The sequence below is a fragment of the Vanellus vanellus genome (assembly GCF_965231255.1).
Source record: "Vanellus vanellus genome assembly, chromosome: 4".
NCBI classification, from domain to species: Eukaryota; Metazoa; Chordata; class Aves; order Charadriiformes; family Charadriidae; genus Vanellus; species Vanellus vanellus.
This window is the reverse complement of record NC_138909.1, coordinates 720,582-732,539: the sequence shown is the minus strand read 5'-3', so window position 1 is coordinate 732,539 and position 11,958 is coordinate 720,582. Positions and strand designations below refer to the sequence as shown.

Sequence of the window (11,958 nt, the reverse complement as noted above, 5' to 3'; positions counted from 1 at the left end):
CGGCGGCGCCGGGAGATGACGTCAGAGCGCGACGGCGCGTGCGCGCTGCCGGCGGCACGTGGCGCTGGCCGCCGCCGCCGCTGGGGGGCGCTCTTCCCCGCCGCCATTTGGCGCCGTCTCCCCTCAGCCCCGTCCCGGCGGGCGGCGAGCACCGGCCACCGCCGCGGCCGCCCGCCCGCCGCCTCCGCTGCTGGCCGGGGGGTTGGGTCGGCGGCGGGGCTGCCCCGTCAGAGGTGGGTGAGGTGTGGGCGGGCTCGTCCTCGAAGGCTCGCGCGGGAGATGCGCCTCAGGAAGAGCGGGAGTCGAGTGTGGGGTGACGGGGCGGTGCGAGGCCTGCGCGCGCCGTGTCCCCGCGTGTCCCAGAGCGGGTGGGACCGGGGCAAAACGCAGCGCCGCTCTGCGGTTACCGCTCTTCCGGCGCCAGGTGCGCAGTGGGGTGTTACGTCGCTGTCAAGGGAGAGAATTCTGCCTAAAAGGAAGGGGGGTGCGTCTCTGAGAAGCTTTTGGAGGAAGATGCTTCTTTCGGGAAGTCCGTTGTTTCTCTCAGGTAGACCCAAACGATGCAAACTGGAACTGAGGCCTAGAACTGAGGTCCAAAACAGACGTGTGAAGTTAAAAATTGCTGAGGGTTGTCATGGCTTGTGGGAATTGCGCTTGCGCCTCGCAAGAGCGGTCTCTGGTTAGCTGAGGTAATTATTATTAGCATTTCCCTTTTTTTTTTTTTCCGATGTACCCTATGAATAATAATAAAAAAAAAATAGAAGTCTTAGCAATGAAGAAGACTCTTCCAAAGGATTTTCTTTGCCTAAGTAAGAAAAGTTGTGAGTTCTTTGCCAGTTACTTTTCATATTTTTTTTCCTAATTAAAAAAAAGCTGGGGGCGGGGAGGAGAAAGAAGTAATTTGCTAGGTATCATCTGGCTGTTGTTTTCAAGCAAGTGTGCTGAATGGTAATCCTCACTCACCTGCCCCTCCCCTTCAGTAACGCGCCATGCAGATTTCTTCAGAGGTCTTTTGTCTCGTTAAACAAAATATGAGAGCGTTTCTCCAAGATGGTGTGATGAGTATGAAAGATTTTTCCCAGGGCAGAGAGCTTTGTGTTGTGAAGTGTAAGATGCAGAGTGATGGGTGTTTGAAATCCAGAATGACAGTAAAAACCAGGTGGTCGACTCCTAGATCCTGCAATATAACCAGCTGTGCTACATCACCCCCAAATTTCCATGCCACATCATTTGGTTACCCAAATTAAGTTGGTTTTGGTCAACAGCAGCTCTTGAGTATTTCTCCTAATCAATCATTCTCTGGGATTTCTTAATGTCAGTGCTCTGAAGACTGTATTCCTCCTGCCTCTGCAGACCTGCTGACAGCTCCTCGTGACTTCTCTCTCCTTCTCAGCTGTTCTGTGTGCTGGAGATCTTTTTTTTTTCCCAGTACATACCGCACGACTTTGGAGAGTTACCCAGAGGAATCATGTTCATAGTAATAATTCAGCTGGCGTAGTTTTAAGAAACGTTGTTGTGCTCTCACCTTTCCGGGGTGTATCTGAAGCGTGTCTCTGAGTGGTTCATTCCTATTTTACTTAGTTTCTGTCTTCCTTTCCACATGGCTTCTCTGTTTCTGCCTTTTCACTTCACATGACCTTGCTATTAATGAAATTAATCGGAATGATTAGGAAAGACACACAGAGAAAATGCATTCTGAAAGAAGATCTGTAGACACGGTCCGTTTGACAGGTGGGGAGAGACCTGGATTGTACTGCTGGCTATTTTTAGGATGGAACACAGGATATCCCTTCTGCAGACAGCAGAGTTGCATTAGGTACACAGGGAAGCACGGTGTAATAAAATACCTTGCTGAGGAGCGGTGCGGTGCTGAGAAGAGCTACATTGGCCGATGCTCGGGAGATGGCTCGGCGAGTCTCACACGTAACAGAGTCACGGGAGGACTGAGAATTCACATACCAGACTTTCCTGGAAACAAAATCTTTGGAGGCCGCAAAGGTGTTATTCTGGTAGCTTGTTCAAAAGGGAAATAATTCATAGGCTGACGACGTTTCTGTTCTGTGGTATAAGAATAGTTCCATTTTCAGCTGACCTGTATCAGCTGTGCTAAAAATAGGATACTGTCCTTTTTTGGTCAACTTAGTGCACTTGGGAGCTAAAACCTCTGAACTGGACTAGCGGGACCAAGCTAACAAGAATGTTATCTACATGGTGGCAATCTTTTTTTCTTAACAGGTGTACTCCTGGCTTTTCTCTTTGCAGTGCCTGCTCGGAGGATGAGGGAGAACATGTATGTTTATGCAGACACATGCATTTAAAGGCATAAGAATGTAGCTGCCACGTTAATTCAGGTGAGTGTTTTCTGACTGTCCCGAGGAGCCTCTTGCTGCCACGGTGAAAATGAGCTGAGGAAGTCGCGTTCCTGCCAGCTCCCGTGACTAATGAGGAGATTTCTTGTTCACTGGAGTGGCGATTCACTTTTGTCAAGCCAAATACTGCTTAGAAAGTTGCCACCAAGTTAAAACTGTAATTAGTCTTAATTGTCCATTGAATCATTAGCTCACTGAGAACATTATACCTGGAAAAAAACACTTTGTTTCTAAGCCCTGTGCAATTTAAATGGAATCCCAAATGCTTCAAAGAGTTCAGTCAGAAGGAATCGGAGCTGACAGCACTTTTTTTTTAATAAAAGAAGCTTTAATTGGCTGTTAAGTTAAAGCTTTGAAGCTTTGATAGGAGAAGTGTTACAGGTTAAGTTAATAGGGAAAATTGAGAAACAATTAGGGCAGCTTTAAATTAATTACTTACACTATTTATTTTGAGCTTATTGAACAATTGTGTTGTATGCGTAAGTGATTGAAATTAGCCATCTGTGCAAGATAGCTTTGACCTAAATTGACCTTCTTGGGTAAGTAAGTAGCTTGCCCTAATTCCTGTACTGTATCCCTAATTTTACTGGCAGATAAGCTTAATTGGGAGTAAAGATGAATGTGCCTTCGAGGTTCCCTACTTTTTTGTTAGAACTAAAATCACCTGTGCAGATAAAGGTACTTTCAAAGAGATGGCTGAGGGGATCACAAATGAGCCAAACTGTTTCTTGTTGACCCTAACTGCGCCCTGCTGAGATCCATTCTCCTGTTGCCAACACTGTACCTGTACAGTGCCCAATTTAGGTGCACGAACTGTAACCATTGTTTAGCCTGCTATTTGGGGAAAACCTAGGAAAGAACAGCAATTTTATTTGTACTGCGTGGTATCGGCTCTGTAGTACGGACAGGATCTTTTTATGCCCTGCTCCATTCTGCTGTGTTTTTTCAAGAAGCAACAGGGGACAAATGACTTGTAAGAACAATTATCCAAACAAAATCTCTCAAACGTTCATTGCAAAATGGGAGAAAAAAAGAAAAAAAGCTGTTCAATTTTGAAACTGACAGGGTGAAAATATTTTTCGTGCTGATTTTTGAGGAGGCGTTGAAACAATTTCTGCCCCCCCCCCCCCCCCCCGTTTCCCTATTTCTAGCAGGCCCGTCCCAGCACTGCTGCAGCTGGAGGAGAGGAGGCTCGGTAGGGTGGGTGGGTGGGTGGGTGATAAGAGGATCCCAGGCAGCTGTGGGGGGGTGACTCCCCAAAAGCAGGGGCATGCCTCTCCCCTGCGAGCACCCTGTCCCCGAGCTCATGCTTGGCTCTCCCTCCAGGTGTCAGTCTGGCACTGCGCTATCGCCCAGTGTCCCGCTGCCGAGGAGCCGGCTGTCCTCGCCAGCTCCACGAGGTCCCTCTTCCTACACTAGGGAATTGACAAAGAACCGACACCGTGACTTGGGTTCTCATCCCGGCAGTGCCGCGTCTTGTGCACATCAGGTCAGTGCCAGTATTCCTGAAATGGCTGTCGCCCCGTGTTTGATCCTCTTCTTCTAAAGTGCCCGACAAAACACCTCCTCCTGATTGTTTTTCGGGGGGTTCTGGCTTTTCATAAGTTTGTTGTGACCAAAGAAATGTGAGACGCCTTGGGACTCCTTTTCCCGCTGTTGGAATCTGCTGGCGTGGGAGAATTTGGCTTGGTCCGAGCTTTCCGGAAAGGGCAATTTAGTGCCCAGGGATACAATCTGTCGTTAAGTCAGACCTTAGTTGAGCAAATGTATTTGGGCCTGTTTGTTGAAGGTATTGGTGTCTTCCTTTGCATCGTGCTTACAGCTGCGTCGGTGTGTAGCTCAGTTTTTCTTTGCCTTTTGTTAAAAGCAACTGTGTTTTCCCTGGGGACTGGAAGAAGAAGGTAAATTTCAGAATACTGTGTTCAGGAGTATGTTTCAATGCAAAGCCCGTGAATAAAATATAGACACTGGTTTATGACCGTAGAGACCATGTATTTATTTATGTGCATAAAACGCTTTTAGCTCTGTATCAGTGTGCAAAGAACACTTTCAAAGGGCCGTGTATAGAATACATTTTTACTGACAAATACATCAGGAGATAAGAGATGTGTAAAGTCCCTTGTGGTGTAAAACAGATAGATCTGGTCTCATCCTTTCTTGGAAGTAAGCAAAGCATCTGTGCAATTAACTACTGGGTCTTGATATGTGGTGGAGTTGAATAGAAGAAAACAAGGTTCACGGCTTTGTGGAAGTGTGAGTCTCTGAAGGAGTGCGTGTGTGCAAGAATAGAAATCCTGGGACACCTCCGATCCGTAGACTATTCATGAGAGAGCATTAGGAACGCAGGTACCTTGTGTTTGATAATTACAGTGACCTTAATACTAAGCAAGCTTGATTTCAAGGCCCTCTTCCCTGAAGATACGTCATTCTTCCTCACAGCGTCCCCGCTAAGATTTTTGCAGTGAAGTTCTCCGTGGTTTCCTGTAGCGCTCCTCGGTATTGAGCCTGAGCGACCTCCAGGAGTGCCCGAAACAGAACGCCTGACATCTGCCATGGGGGGTTCGGGCTCTCTTGCCTCTTCCCCGTGGAGAGATGCATGTGCGATGTGTGCAGTGAAGTGACTTGTTTTGGTAGGGCTCTTCTTTTTTTTTTTTTTTTTTTTTTTTTTTTTTTCGTTTTTGTTTTCTGATTCAATCCCTTTGGCTTTCAGCTACGGCTTCTGAATCTCAGCATCTGTCAGTGGTGCGATAAATTCTCTTTGGTGATAAGAGAACAGCTGCCAATAGCAAGAGCAAGGATGGCATTTGGGCTTTTTCCTGCAGTGCGAGAGCTTACAGTCAGCAAAAATGCACTGTGCACACAATGGAAGAAGACACCTCTTCTGCCCAGCCTACTATTTTTTTTTTTTCCAATTTAGCAGCATCTTTTCGCTCCGTATTAAGCAGACGCACATGAACAATTGTGCAGTGTAATAGAGTCCTGAACCTGAAGAACTGGAATTAATTGACAAATGGCTTTTTTCTGGATAGGTTCTGAAGGCGAAAGTGGTGAGCGGACAATAAAGGAATTTTTTTGAGAAATTAGGGGATTTTCAGGGAAAGAAAGAAGCTGTTTTGAAAGCTGCTTAACCATGTGGGATGATGTTTCCTAGCACAACAGCCTGCTCCCAGTGAAATTGGTGGGGAAAAAATAAACTCCTTTCTGTCGAGTCCTGAATTTTAGGAGCATAGGGTCTGGGTTGTTTGGGTTTTTTTTTTTCATGTTCAAAGGTTTCTCTAACTCCAGCTTGCCTACAAAATTTTATCACAGCTGCAATTCATGTAAGGACAGAAAGGACAGAAGGCATTTCAAGACTATCTATTTTGACCACAGAGGTTTTGTTTCTCTACTTGTGGTGCGTTTAGTTGATTTATTTATAATGAGGGTGAAACTCCAGGAATTGCGGACCGCTTTGGTCGATACGGTAATTTCACTCTTGGACAACCGTGTGGGTTTCTGACTTTGCTAGAGTATGAACCAGAGCGCTCCTGTGAAAGTCTGAGTCTCCCCTCGCCCGGTCCAAGTCTGACAGCAGATTTCCCAAAAGGGGATCATGTTTAAAAGGCACTGTGAACAGTCAAAATATCCTTTCTATAAAGTTGTCCCACAGTTGCGGTTTACACGAGTGTGATTTCTTGAGTAGCTTCTCAGTAGAGCATGAGAGAGAAGAGAGGCTGGATTTCCAGTGATGTTTAAGCATGTTTTGAGCTCAGCGGACACTCAGAATGATTTCTGGGTGTCGGGGGATTAGGTGCCCTGTCCAGCGCTTCTGTTGTAAATTCATACTCCTCCTGACTGACCTCTGTAGGTATTTGAATGTCGTCGTAAATGTGACAGGAGACACACGTTCTCATTTGGTTCTGATGAGGATTTGTACTCCTAAATCATTTTGACCTTTATCAAAATCCTTTCCAAACTTTTACTGCGCTCTTAAATTTGATCTGTGAAGTGCCACTTTAATCCCAAACAAGGCCTGGGTACTTGGCATTTGGGATCATCTCACTGCGCTTACTTTTGTGTTGTTTTTTCTTCATCTGCCAAGACGAGCGCATGCAAATGATCTTTTTCCTGACTGTGTTGCTAAATGCCAAAATCTCTGCTAAGTAGCAGTGGTATAGTTTGAGAATTGGAGATGTCAAAGGAAAGGTTTGCCTTGCTTCCAAAATCGCTTTGGGATGGAAAGAGCTGGGAAACGGGGAGAAAACGATGGTCTGGTTTTCCTGACTGTACTGTGGATATTGTTGCCTATCTGCCAGGATTGGGTTTTTCCACTTGCTAGTTAATCTTACGAGATTTGGGGTTTTCCTGAGTTATCTTGAGTACTAAAATTGGAATCCCCTAATCTTCCCTCTCTCATCCTCATTGTCTGTCTAGCTTCTTGAAGTCATCGAGACCTTTAAGTGCAAAGATGTATGGAGGAGACAATGTGTTAGGAAGCTCTGGGAAGTCAGTGCAGAATGAAGCAAAATCCTGCAATTGATTTTAATATGTTATTTTGCAATGTCTTTTGTTTGTCTACTTTTTATGCTAGCAGGTGCCCTAGTCCCATCTCGATGTCAGGCTGGGAGCGCTGGAATGCTTCTTTTCAGCAATTACTTGGACTAAAAGTTCTATGCGGAGCAGAGAGGAAAGGAGTTGGTGGCCTGCTGTCCTGCATAATTTTCTCCTTTTTTCATCAAAGTATTTGACCTTTTCATCAGTTCATTCCACGTATTTAAGCTAATGTGTTGATTGTGGGTTTTTTTTTGTTTTTTTCAGTTATCAGACATTAAGCAAGGTCCTTGACAGTTGTTTCACAATCGTAGCAGTGTTTGTTAGAATCTTTCTCTCTTCTCCAGTTGCCCTTCTTCCTTGCCTTTTCCTTTGGTTCAGAAACCATGCTTTGTACCGTATCTTGTCGGTCACACAGGACTCATCAGCACATCCCAAAGATGGCTGCAGAGCACTTGAATTTGACCAACCTCAAGAATTCTGTTATGCGTCTACTCCCTTTTCTGGAACCTCGGAATGAAGATAATACAGTCTCTTCTTGCGATGCCGTACTTGGGTAAAACGAGGCAGTGACTTAACTCCCTATTGGTGCTGTACACATCCAGCCATAAGGAGTCAGAGTTCTGTTACTCTTGCCCAAAGCCCATCTTTATTCTGGTTCATGTTTTCCTACAGTCAGCGAGACAGACGGATGCTCTCTGACGGTATTTCTGACGGTATTCCTGCCTTCTGAGTGACTGATGGATTGAAAGCTTTTTACTCTTGCAGCAGACACGTTGCTAGAGCTCTCTTCTGTCAGCTTCTGCTGTGTCACTAGGAAGTGATCTTACGAACACTTGAGGTGTGTCTCTTCCCCTTCTAACATCTTTTGATTCTCATAGACGTGCTGGATGATGTGAGTGAGTTAGGAGAGCTTACGGGTACCCCTCTGGGCTGCGTGCCGGGGAGGGGGTTTGAGTGGTCATTGGGGGGCAGCGTGGATGTTGCGGTGCTATAGGAAGGGAGCAGAGCTCCAGAGCTCTCTTGCGTGTCCTACGGCCATGTGTCATGCAAAACAGTCGGGCTTGGCTATTGTGGGTATTTCTGGCAAGCTAGGATGTTTTCCGGCAGCCTTGCAAGGAGTTGAACAGCCGCAGATGCTTTCTCCTGACTGGAGCTGGAAGTTTGAAGGGCAGCTGAATTTGCTAATGTTCGTGCTTTGATACAGAGTGTGAGAAATGTTGATGAGGCATGAGGCAGAACAGCTTGCTCTATTGCTGCTGTATTGACTCTGCAGTGCTGACAGTAGTTAAAAAAATGGCTTTTGTACATAAGCTTAGTTAATATATAGAACTTGGAAGACCGCTCGGAACAGCTATGGGCAATGGCCACGGTCTCTCTGTCTCTCTCTTTTTAATAGAGTCGCTTCCCTGCCCAGAACTGCACTTTAATTTTCAACCGCTTTAGTATCATTAGGAAAGGCTGACATTTTGGGAACATTTGTACAGTATAAGTAACAGTATCCATGCTTTGTCATCGAAGGGGATGCGCAATGAGGTCAGGGTTATTTTCCTGGCCGGTAGCTATGGTGACACTTTTGTTTCAAGTATAAAAAAAAAGTGGTGCTTTTGCTGAAGAGTTGGTCCAAAGCAGAGGCTCAGCTGGGGTCTTTTACTACCTAAGACCTATGGGATGAGCTGTGCTTTCTTGGGTCCCCCAGACATATTTGTATGCATCCCACCTTCAGCTTCACCGAGGAAGCCTCTGCTGCAGCAGGAAAGCCATTTTAACGGCTGAGTTTGTTCTGTCTGTTCCACGTAAACTGGGATCCCTCCTGTGGGATAGCAAAGGCTGTCCTTACGCAATGCAGGGGGGTGAATGGTAGAAGATACAGCAGTTTTGATTTTTTTTTTTTTTTATAATTTTTTTTTTTGGTTTAGCCTTTGGTTTAGCCTATACTAAACCTTTTTTTGGTTTAGTATTCATCTTCGTGTTCTCCAAGTTAAGGCATGCATCAGCTCCTGGAAACAGATGCCATATACCTGTGGAATTGCTGAAAGCATATTTATTAGCATTTCTCTCTCCACCACATTTCAAAAAAAAAAAAAAAAAAAGAGACCTACAGCCTCATTATTATTTCAGTGTAACATCTGACATGAGGAGATCAACCAATTATCTCCTTTCTGAATTTCAATCTCTGATTGTCAGCGTGAAGAGACCAACTGTAGCTATATGTGAGAGCAAGTTTTTGGGCACACCACGTGAGGGGTACTGGTGCTTATCTTATTTCTTTGAGGCTGCTGGAATGCTTTTTTTCTTTTTCGTTTTGTTTTGTTGTTTTGTGGGTTTTGTGTTTTTTTTTTTTTTTTGGCTGGCCTAGTAAATTATTAGGATGTGAACTTGTCAAAGAGGCTTGCCAGGTTTTCAGCAGTCATCCCAAGTGAACTGCCTAAAAAAGGGCTGGCACTGCATCACATGGAATGACCGATGATATGTCATATATTTTTAATGGGCGAAATGTTTTAATAAACATTCTCCCTCCTAAAACACTGGATTTTTAAAATAGGTTTTAGCCTTGAGCCATGTAGCTACCCAGCTGTGAATTTTATAAGGCAACAATCTCCACATCATTAGATGTTATGAGTGATACGCCAATGGTTGCAATAGTAAGTATTTCCACACATGAAAAAAGTTTCTGATAACAGTTAAAGGAAGTATGGCTTTACTTGGAAGACTTTCTCAGCTCAAAATTAAAGCAATTTTCTAAAATTATGAAGACAGGCATGTACTGTCTTCTAGTGAACTGCAACTACCTGTTTATTGAAGCCATCCTGGTTCTCGCGCCTCACAGCTTTAATCACATTTCCTGATACTTCTGAAAATCAAAATTATTTTTCTTTTCATGCGATTTCTACGTCTTTGGCCAGTCGAAATGCAGCTGAAATGTTGCACGGTGATGCAGATTGGACTCCAGCTTGATCTACTGTAGTTGTCCTGGTTCGTAAGAAAAGCCTGCTTGTTGTTTTTTCTTTTTTTTTTTTTTTGTTTTGTTTGTTTCTGGGTTACAACAGTTATCTTGTTTTATTTAGAAGCATGTGAGATCAAATCTACAGTCGAAAGATGATCCAGTGACCCCTCTTTGGGCAGCCCAAGTCCCTTCTCTACAATGACGTCCGTGCAGCAGCCTGAACCTACTACCAAGTCAAACACGCTGTCCCTCTCAAAAATGCCATACCTCTTACCGTGTCTTACATGTTGCTAAACCCCAGAGAGTGAAATCGTAGTGTCTATATGTCTAAAAGACAGAGTTGGTAGAGGTGAAGTTCTGCTTTATCTTGTACTTTCTTGCATCCTCTTTGAACTGTAATGATCCTTTATGCATGGGCTAAGAAAGTTTAAAAAGTTTCAAGTGTTGCTGTTTCTCAGCTTTTTCCTATTTCTGGTGGGATAGAACAGACGTATTTTTTGTGATTGGTTTTAAGTAATTGTTGAAGTTCACCTCTGCGGCATTTATTTACTTTACAGAAAATCACCTTCTTTCCAAGAGAAGGCATTCTCATAGAATTCCAGTAATAATTCAGTGATTCGGTGATTCTTTTAATAGTTTACAATTAGTTTCAAGTTACAGAAGTCGGCAATAGGCTTTCTGTCCTGTTTCTATAGGACAGACAGAGAAGCACAAACGTAGGTTGAAAAATCTGACCGGATTTAATTTCAGAGCAGTGTTAATCTTACACGGCGAGCAGAGTTTCAATCAACGTCAGTGCTGTCAGCTAACTAACGAACTGGATATAGAGCTATATTGAACGGTACAATTGTTTAGTCACATAATGTCTGGTTTTTCTTCTGGTGTCAGTAAAAGGTACTTGCATTCCTAGCATTGCAGGAAGAAACTTTTCATTACTGGTCACGTGGTGATTTGTTTTACCAGCGATTAGGTATTCCAGACAGTTAGATTTGTCTTTTCGGATTTGCTCTGTCTCTAATTTTGGTGTCTAGACTGAATGAAGAGATCTTATTTTCACAGGTACAAATGTTTGCTGTGGCAGTACCAGTTCTTACAGAACAAGTTAGCTGTCACGGAGATTCCTAGTGCTCCATCTCTCTCCTTATGAATGGGGCAACTTCTGACAACGTGTCGCTTTCTGTCTGAGGGGTTCACATATACAAACACTGAATAATAGCTTTGGGGAATGGGGTCCTGGAGGGAACACCGTGTCAGCTCTCTGTTTTAGCGGTTGCTTGATATGGTCGTGTTCACGTGAAGAAACTGACTTTTAGGTCTATGTGTCAAAAATAAGCTGAAAGAAGCAAAGCCAGAAGAACCTTGAAGAGGAGTTGGAAAATTTCTTGTGCAGATTCACACCTTTCTTGCATTTAGATGGGTGGTGGCCTTCCTTCCAGAGGTGAATGATTGCTGTTCCTCCATCGTTTTGGCATTTTCTATTGTGGTGATGACCAGAGAGAAGAGAAAGGAGGGATCCCGAGTGCTGGCTGCTCTAAGGGCCGATGGCAACCGGCAGGCTCTGTTCCACTGGGCTTGCAGTCCAAAAGACCCGTCGCAGCAAAAGTGTTAAAAGAACCCATTAAAAGACACGAGAGACAAAGTCACTGAATCGAGTCCCTGCTCAGAGGAGGACTGTTCAGTGCACCCGGTGGTCTTGTGCTGCTTTTAATCGATGAAAGAAAAAAACTTTGCCTTACACTGTGGTACAGAGGAAGAGTTTGGAAAAGCATTTCCAGATGCGCCCGTCGGTTTCCATTTCTTTTTCAAGTAATTCCCGTTTCTCATATTTCAGAGCTAGTGACAGCACATCCACAAACCTAAAGCACTGTGGTCTGCAAAGCTCTCCCAGGGATTCCTGCAGCCCTTATCACCTTAAATCATGAGAAGGCTTAGCGCTCTGTAGGACCTGGTTTGACAGTGACCAGTATAAAGCCTCCCTGCAGGTTATCTGTTACGATGGGATCTTATTTCTTGCCGCTAGCCAGGTTTCACCCGGTCCTGTATCACTGCTCTCCGCGTTCCTCACGTGATGTTTGTAAGGAGCAGTTAGTTAAGTGGCAAATAAATCCCATT

The 11,958-nt window shown here is 44.5% G+C and overlaps 1 long non-coding RNA gene across 1 annotated transcript; it reads left to right on the top strand.

Annotated features, from left to right (window-relative positions):
* The first annotated feature begins 151 nt into the window (after nt 1–151).
* On the top strand, nt 152–3,798 carry LOC309671098. Its single transcript, XR_014269105.1, has 3 exons — nt 152–233; nt 2,263–2,351; nt 3,696–3,798. It is a non-coding gene; the product is annotated as an uncharacterized lncRNA (long non-coding RNA).
* Nucleotides 3,799–11,958: the final 8,160 nt, after the last annotated feature.